At 47.6% G+C, this 11710-nt stretch overlaps 2 long non-coding RNA genes across 2 annotated transcripts; one reads left to right on the plus strand and one right to left on the minus strand.

Annotated features, from left to right (window-relative positions):
- Nucleotides 1-1530: 1530 nt before the first annotated feature.
- LOC309630591 lies at nucleotides 1531-7705 on the minus strand. Its single transcript, XR_014245781.1, has 2 exons — nucleotides 7157-7705; nucleotides 1531-2163 (listed from the first exon to the last, which is right to left on the minus strand). It is a non-coding gene; the product is annotated as an uncharacterized lncRNA (long non-coding RNA).
- On the plus strand, nucleotides 2174-8293 carry LOC309630596. The gene is made up of 2 exons (XR_014245826.1): nucleotides 2174-4629; nucleotides 7697-8293. It is a non-coding gene; the product is annotated as an uncharacterized lncRNA (long non-coding RNA).
- Nucleotides 8294-11710: the final 3417 nt, after the last annotated feature.

Below are 11710 nucleotides of genomic sequence, written 5' to 3' on the forward strand. Positions count from 1 at the left end.
TTCTCAATTTCCTCTACTTCTCATTAACAAAGTCAACAAGATAGATATTATTATCTGGGTTTTATAGATGAGGAAACAGAAGCTGAGGGAAGGTAGGGAATTCGGCTCCAATGCGATGGCCAGGAGGCCTGAAACCAGGGCCCACAGCTTTACTTTTTCTGCCCGTTTCAGCTGCCTCTCATTCCCTTTCCTCTCAGGCTCCTGTTACCACCGGCGACCATGAGGAAGAGCGACGCTTTAAATGGAATTACATCCAATGAGCGTTCCTGGTTCCAATATTATCATCCAAGTAGTTAGAAATCCTCCAAAAAAAGACTCGAGGTGCTTACCTGCCCATCATACTCTGGATTTTTGAGATGCTGAGATTGCTTAGCTGCTGCTTTGCCGTGGTCAAGGCGCAGAGCAAGGGGACGTGGGGCTGGGCTGGGTAAGGGATCTGTGACCCCAAGTCAGTTTGGTTGAATTTACTTTATTTTGCCAAACTTGCTTAGCGTGATTTCTGCAGCCTCAGCTACTATTCCCATTGACTGGTAACTGTGATTCCATGCAGCACTTTCTTGTTCATCCCAGGGTCCCGGGCCCACGTGCCAAAGCCCCAAGGCTAGCAGGAAGCCACCCTGCAGGATAGGAACAGCACTGGCACCCACAACCTGGCTTCAAATCCTCCAGCCCTGTGACCCCGGGAGCAAGTTGGGGAGCAAGGTCCCCAACTCCTTTGAATTTTAGGATTTGGTTTAGTTTCCTTTGAAAAGTAGAGTAAGTAGTATCTACTTCAGAGGCTTCTTTGAAAGATGACATATGGGGTGTATTCAGAACCGAGCGTGCAGGATATTAAATATTTGCCTTCTGCAGTGGCCCCAGCTCAGCTCTGCATGTGCCCTGACCTGTGGGAGGGAAGGAAAAGAAGGCCTGAGAGATGGGGGGAGAGTGCGAGGGAGGGAACCCGGCATAACTGAGGTTGGGGGCAGGGAGACAGCCTGCTGCCCCATCCACTCTTAGTGTTTTTCTCTCTTGCCCCTAAACATATCCTTTATCTGCTGTGAGTGGCTTCCAGGGTCCTCCTGATCACATAAGAGCCCCACCTTTCCCTTTGCTGGAAAACAAACCCAGTTGGCACTGCAGGGGAGCTGGGCTGGGGCGGGACAGGATCAAGGGCTGCAGAGGACAGACGAGAGCAGGAAAGGGTTTGTTTATAGCTTCTAGTCTCTTCCAGCCACTGGAAGGACTCTGAACTTTCACCCTGAACTTAGTCTAGTTTGCCAGTGGCCTTGTTTCCGGATACCCAGACTGGCCTCATCTGTAACATGGAGATGCAGAAGTCCTTTCAGTCCCCGGGGCACAGAGTGTTCAGAGGACAAACAGGCAGCCTGAGCGTCGGTGGGAAAGCACGCGAAAGCTCAGGAGGGGTGGTGGGCAGGGGTCTCCGCCCCCCTCATCGTAAACATGCAGGGGACCTACTGGCTAGGTGTTATAAACAGTGAAGACCGGGAAGGCAAATATGCACTTTTGTTAAATCATCCAAGGAGTCTCTTCATTTATGTTCATTTATTTATTCAAAAAATATTTTTTAATTGAAATATATTTGATATATAACACTGTGTAAATTTATGGTGTACAACATGTTGATGTGTTACATTTATATATTGGAATATGATTGCCATTGTAGCCATGGTTACCATCTCTATCATGTCACGTAATTATGTGTGTGTGTGTGTGTGTGTGTGTGTGTGTGCACGCGTGTGGTGGGAGTACTTAAGGTCTAGTCTTTTAGCAAGTTTGATGACTACAGTACAATATTGTTGTCTATATTCACTAGACTGTGCGTTAGATCTCCAGGACTTATTTATCTACTAGTTGCAAGGCTGTGCCCTTAAACATCTCTCCCATTCTCTTGCCCACCAGCCCCTGGAAACCACCATTTTGCTCTCTGGTTTTACAAGGTTGGCTTTTTTCAGATTCCACATATAAGTGAGATCATACAGTATCTGTCTTTCTCTTTCTGACTTATTTCACTCAGCATAATGTCCTCCAGGTCCATCCATGTTGTCACAAATGGCAGGATTTCCTCCTTTCTCAGGGCTGAATAGTATTCCATTGTATGCGTATACCACGTCTTCTTTATTACAAATACATTTCGAGCACTTTTGCTGTGTTCCGTGTCAACTGAAAAAAAATGCACAACATGAGAGTTGTGAGTTAAGCTTTATTTGGGGCAAAATGAGAAATATAGCCTGGGAGACAGCCTCTTAGATAGCTCTGAGGAACTGCTCTGAAGAGGTAGGAGTGGGGGGATGTCAGCATATATGTGATCTGGGGGAAGGAAGATACACGAAGTCAAGCACACATTTTTGCAGAGGCTTGCTGCTAGTCTCCTGAAGTTTACCGCTAGTCACGAGGAGCAGATGTCTCCTAAAGCACTAATGATTTTAGTGCTTTTCTAGATATGAGAAGATGCAAGAATTTGGGCTCATAAAATCTTCTCCTGAAAATATCTAACTATCTGAAGGCCTATTCTGCCAGTATTTCCCAGAGCACAGGGAAAAACTCATTCCTGATCTCCGCCCTGAACTCCTTTCAGGGGGTGTTGAAGGCCAGCGGCTGCAGTGGCTAGTGGCTTCATCCTGGTAGAGGCAGATGGCAAGTGCCAGTTTCTAGTTGGCAGCCGGCACCACGCTGGGTGGTGGAGCTGCTTCACTGGAGGGCAACTGGATGCATGGTTACCGCACTGTATCCTGATGTCAAACAGACCTTTGCAGGTTGGAGATTCACGTGCAGGGTGGTTATAGGGTTGCCTTGGGATCAACCCCCAAAAAGAAGGGGGCAGGACTCAGCAGAGGGAGAAGCTGAGTTGCATTGCAGGCCCAGTAAAGCCCTCTCCCAGTCACGGGAGCTCTGATGCTAGAACGGGCCTTCAGGGTTGACCTGGTTTGTCCAGGGAAGGCCAGGCCTAATACCCCACATTGATCAGTCCATGGACGTGGGCTGCCCTGGGAAGGCGCGTGACTTTAGTTGAGGCTGCTCTCAGGAACTGAGGCAGTCTTGAAAGGACTCTTCAAGAGCCTGGAAAGCTCTCTGCACACAACGATCCCAGCAGACAAATGTGGGTGGCACATTGCTGTGTCCCTGAAATCTGACTCCACGACTCACTGCCTCTGTGACCTTGGGCAAGAGGCTCAGCCTCTGAATCGCAATTTACCCACCTGACAAATGAGGGTAATAACTCTACCCATTTTGTAGAGTTATCAGGAGAGAGTGAGTTAATTCTCACCACAGTGAAACCCATAGAAAGAGTTCAAAATGTGTCATTGTGGTGTTGTTATTTCTAGAATAAACAAAGTAGGGTTTGGCCCTGAGAGAACTTGCAGTCGATCGTATGGCTTCAGACAACCCCGTGTGATGCGTGTGTGCGTGGGGGGACCCAGGGGCCCATAGGAGGGGCCCCTCACCCTGTCTTGGGAAGGCTTCCCAAAAGGCAGGGGTGGCTGGAGTGTGGGGGGAGGGTGGGTAAAGTGCAGCGGCCCCAGCCTGATCACCGACCTTGACCTTGGCAAACAAAGGCCTCTGCTGAGGACATCCTTCTGCTGTGAGCGAGGCCCGTCCTGCTTTGCTCTCCTGATTGGTGGGGCTGGAACCAGAGCTGGCAGACCTCCCAGGCCTCAGAGCCAAGGAGGCTGGTGGGCAGGGAGGGGGTGGGCCACCCGGGACCCGTGTGAGGCTCTCCCTGTGACACGAGGTCTTCATGGGCACTTGGGCAGGCGTTGGCCTGCCTGGCTGGGAATTGGGAACCATCCTCTGCTAACACAGGAGGGAGGGAGAAGGGACCTCTGTCTTTCCTTCCACCTGCTCTTGGCCCCAGAAAGTAATCTGAGTGCTGTACAGAGTCAGGAAAGCAATCGGCTGTGTGGCCTTGTACCAGTCACTTCACCTCCTTGGACCTGGGCACCCTCTTCTGTAAAATAATGAGGCCGGAGTGGATGGCGCCCAAGTGCCTCTTTGCTCCGGCATTCTGAATCTGAGTAATTTTCTTGTAGCCTGCTTCTTACAAGATCACGGGTGCTGTCGTTTGATCCTTGCTTAGCTTTTATTTCTTCAAGGGGGCTCTTCCTATTCTGCCTTCCTCTTGAGAAGCTCTCAAGGCCACTGACAATCAGAGACCTGCTGCGTCCTCTCAAGCAGCCCCCCACGGAGGAAACAGAAACAATAGGAATCACTTCCCCAGCAGCCTTAGTCCCCTGCCAACGAGAGGTATCCAAGTTGTTTTTCTGGCACCGCTGCTGTTTTCCCCAGCTCCACCACACCCTCTGCCCGGCTCTCCTTCCAGACCAAGGTTCCCCGTGGGGAGGACTGCCAGGATTGGCCAGGAGAGGCCACCCCCTGGCCTTTGCCCCCTCCCGTCAGCCACCTCCCAGCCCTGCACTGGGAGCTCTGCTTCTCTCTCAAGGCTCAGCTCAAGGGCTCCTCCTCCACGCAGCCTTCCCTGAGCTCTGCGGCTGGAAAGAACCGGTTCTTCTGGACACAGCAGTGAGCCTTAGCCCCATTTTATTCTGCTCTCTGTTAGAATGAGTTGTTAACACATGTGATCTCCCTCCTACTGCCTCCAGCCTCGTGTTTGCATATAGTAGGTGCTGGGTAAGTGTTTGTGGCAGGGAAAGGAAGGGACAGAAACAGAACAAGTCTCTGTAGGAAGCTTGGTGGCGTAACTGGGGCAAAAATTGGTCCCTGTTTATTGTTTTATGGCCAACATAAAACACAAAACAGAAATCCGTGGAGAATGCGTGGGTTCCATGGGCACCTCCATTGGATAACCTGGCTTGGGAACAAGGAAGTAGGCTATCGTGAAGCTCTCCCTGTGTAATTGCTGACAACGCTAGAAAAGTTATTCAGAACGAACCCGCTGCTGCCCTCGGCTGCCCCTCACCCTGAGCGTATGGAGTGTGAATGGCGGGGAGGGTGAGACCCTGAGCTTCGGTTCGGGGGTCTGGTCTTGGGGCTGCCCTGGTTATGGTCTGGAAGGGAGTGGAGTTTGTCCCGCGCGCTGCCTGGCCTGACTGAGAAGCAGCAGGGTGCCCAGAGGGAGCTGGGGGTGCAGCAGGAGGGGATGAGCTCAGGGAGGTGAAGGCTGGGGGGCTTGGAGCTAGTGGTGGGGACTTCATGCAGGGCTCTTAGTGTCAGGAGGCACTATGCTGGCTTTGAACAGGCGAGGGGGGGACTTGATTTACGGGCTACCGGTGCCCTATGAGGAGGGACTGTCATGAGCCCATTTCATGGATGAAGAGACTGAAGCAGAGAAGGTCAGGAACTTGCCTGACCTTCCCCCTCCCCAGCCGCCATCCACGGGTGTCACTCTCCATCCCAGCGCCCTGCTCCCTGCCGTCCCACTCTGCATTCGCTTCTCTCTGAGTTGCTCACTCTTTGGGGGTCTCCCTCCCCACCTTGAATGCAAGCTCCATGACAGCAGGGGCTGTCTGCTTCCCTGCTGCATCCTCGGTGCCTTGAACGGTGCCTGGTGCACAATAGGAGTTCAACGAGCCTTTGCTGATGAGAGGACAAGGACAGAGGACACGCCGACAGCTGGAGCTGGGGTGCTGGCGCACCGGATGTTGAGTTCTCTCCAAGGCTCAGCACTCAAAGGTCGCATGGGAAGTCCTGGGGCTCCAAGCCAGCCTGAGGTCAGATGTGTGGGTGTCTGCCCGGGACCTCTCCCCACCCTGCCACGGCACTGCGTCTTGGAGGGTCAGACAAGGGTGTTGGCCGTCCGCTGTCATTCATTTATCAATTTCTTCCTTCTTCCACATATTCAGTCCCTCAGCTGTGCAACAAGCGTTACCTGAGCACCTCCCCTGTGCCCAGCACTGGGCTGGGACGGCACACAAGTAACCAAGGTTGCGTGCCTGCCCCTTGCATCCTTGGGGGGGACAGACCAAAGGGAAAGAAAGACAAATGAGCAAACAACTGCTATGGAGGAAGTAAGGGGCCTTGAGCCTCCAGTGGGTGAGTGGGGATGGCTGTTGGAGGAGAGGACAGCCGTGGGGCAGGGGTTCCTGGCAAGGAGAAAGCTTCACCCAGCTGTCAGAAGCAGGGCAGCCTGCAGGAGGGAAGGGGCTCAGCAGCGTCTGAGAAGGAGGAGCCAGTGTGGCGGGAGCACCCAGCAGGGGACAGGGCCAGAGGGAGGGTCTGGGGAGAGGGGAGGGGCCCGCAGCCAAAGAGCGCGAGGGCCTCAGCGATAGAGGAAAGGGAAGGCGGTGGTCCTCAGTAGGGGTGGGGAGGAGGCAGTGGGATCAACTCCATGTTGTGTAAAGACCCCCCAGAGCGGCAGTGGGGACACGCTGGGTCTGGGTGGACATTGTAGGGAGCTCTGAGGGGGCTGCTGGGTTATTCCGCAGAGCGAGCCCGGGGTCGGGGCCGCGGGGAGGGTGCCCCCCAGAGCCTGGTTTAGGAAACAGACAGACGTGGCAGGACTTGCTGGGGTGGGTGCCGGGCTGAGGGAGAGAGAGAGGAATCAAAGAACTCTCTGGGCTTCTTGCCCTAGCGCCGGGGAGGCGCCGGCTAGGAGGAGAAACAGAAGAATGCCAAAAGGCTTTTGAGCTTAAGGCCCAAACTGCTGTTTATGTGTTGAATTTGTACAATGCCTCTTTGCTGGGCCGGAAATGCAATATACAAGAAGAAGCCCTAGGGTTTTCTGCTGCAGCCACGGCACCTCCTGCGCTGGGTTTTACCTTGCCGCCCGGACAGTCACATGACTGGCCCAGTGCCGGACCCCGGCCTCCCCAGGAGAGGCAGGACCTGCTGCACACGCTCTGCCTGCTGGTCTGCCGGTGGCTGCTGGCACGGGGTCTGCCTAAAGGCACATTCCAGGCCCTGGGTGGGGGGCAGGGAGGGATGCCTTGTGCACATGTGGAGGAAAGGAACACTCAGGAGAGCCCAGGCCCTGCTGGGCGCTTAATAGCACGTGTCACTTAATGACATAGATATCATTATCCCCATTATTTAAATAAGGAAACTGACCGAAAGGCCTCACGAAGGCGCAAAGCCCTGCAGGAGAAGGCTCATTTCCCATAAATCCAAACACTACCTTCTTGGTCACGCTTTCCGTCCAGGTGGAGACTGAACCACTCTTTCTGCCTTGGTCCCCTTCGTTCCCCACCCTCCCACATACCTTATGCTGGACATCCAAGTGGTCTTTACAGTAAACCGCTCTCTCACCCCCAGCGCCTGTCTTCCCATTGGAGGGTATGTGGGTCGCCATGCTGCTTTTCCCCAAGCTCAGGGCAGAAGCTACATGGCGTGGCTTCCAAAACAATTGGCTCTCACTGATAGGAGGCCCTGTGGACTCCCTGCTCCCTGGGGGAAAGATGTGCACCGCTTTCTACCCGGCCCGTTGCCCTTGTTATGCAATTAAGGGATGATTCATCTGGTGTCCTCTCAGGAGGAGTAGGGAGGGGAGTGCCAGCTGTGGGAAGTAGGGTTGAGACGGATCATGATGGCAGGGCCTCAGGCATCTGAGGTGATCTCCCTGGGGGAGCCCGCCACGTGGACTTTGGTACGACCAACTCCAGCAGCTGCTGAACCTGGTATAACTCTGTGTGCAGGACCCAGACATGCCTGTGTCTGAGTTCTTTTAAACCTTCAGGGATTTAAATTCTTGAAAGCGTTTTTGTTTTATTAACATTTATTGTTTGTCTTCCGAATATTTTAGTCGCAGAAGATTTGAATGGAAGAAAAGAGGAAAGTGAAAAACATTGGTAATTCCACCAGCCGAAGATACTACGGTGGGCATTTGCCAGATCATTCTAGGTCGTCCACAACATCATCGGAAGTGACTGTGTGGCAGATCTTCTATTATCTATCATTTATTTAGGAGATTTCCAACTTTCTCTTTGAGATAAATCTTTGCAAGGTGCTTTCCGAATTGCATGACATCATGGTGTGCCAGGGAGCATGAGAAACCAGAGGGAAAATGGGATGCATTTACTTGGATCTACTGTTTATGTAATGAAAGAGGCATTTTCAATCCATGTAGAAAAGATGGATTGCTTGATAAATGATTCTGGGACAATTTGCTATTTATATATATATAAAAAAAAATCCCTATACCATGCCATAGGCTTATCCAAAATTTAGATAGAATTACGACTTAAATATTTTTTAAAAGCCCTATATGTATGTATTATAAATTATAATATATACTAATTAATTTATAAAGAACTCTACAAAATTAGTAAGACAAAAGGAAAACATTTCAATGGAAAGAAACCTCACAAATATATAAACGTCTGTCAAATAAAATGACTAATAAACATATGGATCCTCCTCACTATAATAGAAGAAATGCAAATTAGCACAAAAATATACCGTTTTAACCTATCAAATGGACTTTAAAAAATTTCCATTGCTTCCTTATAGAAACCCTGAGCTGGGGCCAAACTTTCTGAGGCGTCCTTCATATTTGCATCCTTTTTGCCGGGTCCATGATGTGACGCGCCTGCAAGGCCACACACCTGGCTTCTCCCTACTTTCCTAGGAATGAATCTTCACCTTTCCAGGCTCAGCTGAAGTTCTAGCTTTTTCTAAAACAGTCTCTCCACCTGGGGGACCTCTCCTGCCTGACAATCCCATAGCTCTGAGAGTGTCACTCATTTTATATCCGTATATTGAACTGCAGTTTTATTTATTTTTGTATGAAAGGAATCTGCGTTCCCAACTAGAACATGAACCCCGTTCCTAAGCTATTGCTGTATATAAAGTCAGTGTTTTTTCAAATCAGATTGATTATCATTCACATACCATACAGTTTATCCATTCAAAGTGCATAATTCAATCACTTTACTATGTTCCTAGGGTTGTGCAAAATCTCCAGAATCAAAGTTAGAACCTTTTTATCACCCTCAAAAGGAATCATGTGCCCGTTAGCGATCACTCCCCATTTCCTCCCACCTCTAGACAAACACTAATCTACTTCATCTTTCTATGGATTTTCCTATTCTGGACGTTCTATATACATGAAACCACAGAAGATGTGGCCTTTTGTGACAGACTTCTTCCCCTTAACGATATGTTTTCAAGGTTCATCCACATTCCCACATGTGTCAGTACCACATTCCTTTAAGTGGCTGAATAATATTCCATTGTATCAACACACCACATTTTGTTCAGCCACTCACCTGTTGATAGGCATTTGGGTTGTTTCATTGTCACGAGTTTAGCTAAGCTACTCCACGGGATTGCTGCCTTGGCATCCATTTTGTTTGGCCAATTGTCCTCCAGGGACCTTAAACTGACACCCGCACCTCTCATATGCAAGCATATGCCCTGGATAGCAGCCCATTTCTGATGTCACTACCCAACAGCCTTTGTGACCAAAAGCCTCCACCGTCTCCCAGAGCCTGTATGCCTTATGTGCCCCTTAGAAAAGACCACTGTGGGATTTAACAAAACCCCGCTTCTTAAATTTGAATTAACCAATCTAACCTTAGCCTGGGAACCCCAAAGCACTCTACCCTCAGACCCTAAGAGAGGCATGTGCCCTTGGTCTTGTCTCTCTCTCTGTCTGTACCCTGACTTCACCTCCCCACGTGGACCCTTGGGGCCTGGCATGTACTTCCTCTAGGACTGGTGAGTGATAATCTTCTCTATTTCCCTTTCTTTTGTGGTCTATTGTTGAACTGCAGCTCACCATCTAGCACTCTGTGCTCCACTTAACACATGCTAATTTAACAAAGTCATAACATCTATGCTTTGGTTACAAATGATGCTGCTATGACTGTTCGTGTACGTGTTCTGTGTGGATATATGTTACGTGTTCTGTGTGGATATATGTTACGTGTTCTGTGTGGATATATGTTACGTGCTCTGTGTGGATATATGTTACGTGTTCTGTGTGGATATATGTTACGTGTTCTGTGTGGATATATGTTTTCATTTTTCTTGGGTATATACCTGTGGGTGGAATTGCTGGGTCACATGGTAACTCCATGTATAACATTTTGAGGAGTCACCAAACTGTACTGACTGTACCATTTTACATTCCCACCAAAAATGTATAAGTGTTTCAATTTCTCCACATTTTCAACAACACTTGTTATTATCTTTTTGGTTATAGCCACCTTGGTGGGTGTGACTTGATATCTCACTGTGGTTTTGATTTGCACTTCTGTAGTGACTAATGACATCTTCTCTTGTGCTTACTGGGCATTTGTATATTTTCTTTGGTGTAATATCTATTCAAATCCTTTGCCTATTTTTAATTGAATTTTTGGTTTCATTGTTTTTCTTTATTTTTCCTATCCTCTATTTTATTTATTTCTGCTATAATAGTTATTATTCCCTTCTTTTTGCTAACTTTAGGTTTACTTTTTCTTCTTTTTCCAAAGTCTTAAGGTAGAGGTTTAGATGATCAATTTGAGATCTTTCGTTTTTGAAAATATCGGCATTTACATGTATAAATTCCCTCTAAGTACTACTATAGTTTTATCCCATAAGTTTTGGTATGTTGTGATTTCATTTTCACTTATCTCAAAGTGTTTTCTAATTTCCCTTGTAATTTTTTCTTTGAACCATTTGTTATTTAGAAGTATTTTGTTTAGTTTACACATATTCATGAATTTCCCAAATTTCTTTCTGGTATTGACTTTCCAGTTTCACTGCACTGTGGTTGGAGAACATATTTTCTATTATTTCAATACTCACATTTTTTCAGGCTTGATTCTTTTATCATAAAATACCCCTCTTTATCACTAGTAACATATTTTTAAGTCTATATTGCCTGATTACTAATAGAGCTACACAAGCTATGCTAATACTAATTCTGGTTCTCTTCCTTTGTTCTTTAGGGGTAGAGTTACTATCAGCATTGTTCCCTTATTCCAACACGCTTTTGTTCCCAAAAAACTTCTTTGTGCTGTTATTGTGCTCTCATGGGTTGTTATTTGCAAGATACATTTTTCAGGTTTATTTAAAAATGCTTTTTGGATCTTTGAATCTAAAGTGTCTGTTTTATTCTTTTGTATTACACAAATATTTTCCAGTGTAACATTTTAGTTCCTTTAAATATGTATATTTCTAGTTATTTTCTTAGTGTTTGCCCAAGGCTTACAATATGTATCTTAACTTATCAGAATCTATATCAGATTCATTCTAACTAAACTCCAGTGTGTTTAGAAATGCTGGTTCTATATACCTCTACTCTACCCTCCCCTTTTTTGTGCTATTCTTCTTACTGTGCTTATGTCTACGTATGTTACAAACCCAACAATACATTGTTATAATTATTACTTTATATAATTTTATGCCTTTTTGAAAAGCTGAGAGAAGAAAAGAAAACAATATAAATTTAGAGGATTTGTTACATTCAGCTTCTTATTTACCATCTCTGGTTCTCTTCATATGTTCCTTTGGATTGGAGTTATCACCTGGTGTTATTTCCTTATTCCAAGGTGGTTTTGTTCCCACAAAACCTCTTTGTGCTGTTATTGTCAAACATATTATGTTTTATATGTTACAGTACCAGAAATACATTTATGTACATACTGTTTTATATAATTGCTTTTTTAAAAAATTTTATTTATTTATTTATTTATTTTTGGCTGTGTTGGGTCTTCGTTTCTGTGCGAGGGCTTTCTCCAGTTACGGCAAGCGGGGGCCGCTCTTCATCGCGGTGTGCAGGCCTCTCACTGTCGCGGCCTCTCTTGTTGCGGAGCACAGGCTCCAGACA

This window comes from Balaenoptera borealis (assembly GCF_965194805.1).
Source record: "Balaenoptera borealis genome assembly, chromosome: 1".
NCBI lineage: Eukaryota > Metazoa > Chordata > Mammalia > Artiodactyla > Balaenopteridae > Balaenoptera > Balaenoptera borealis.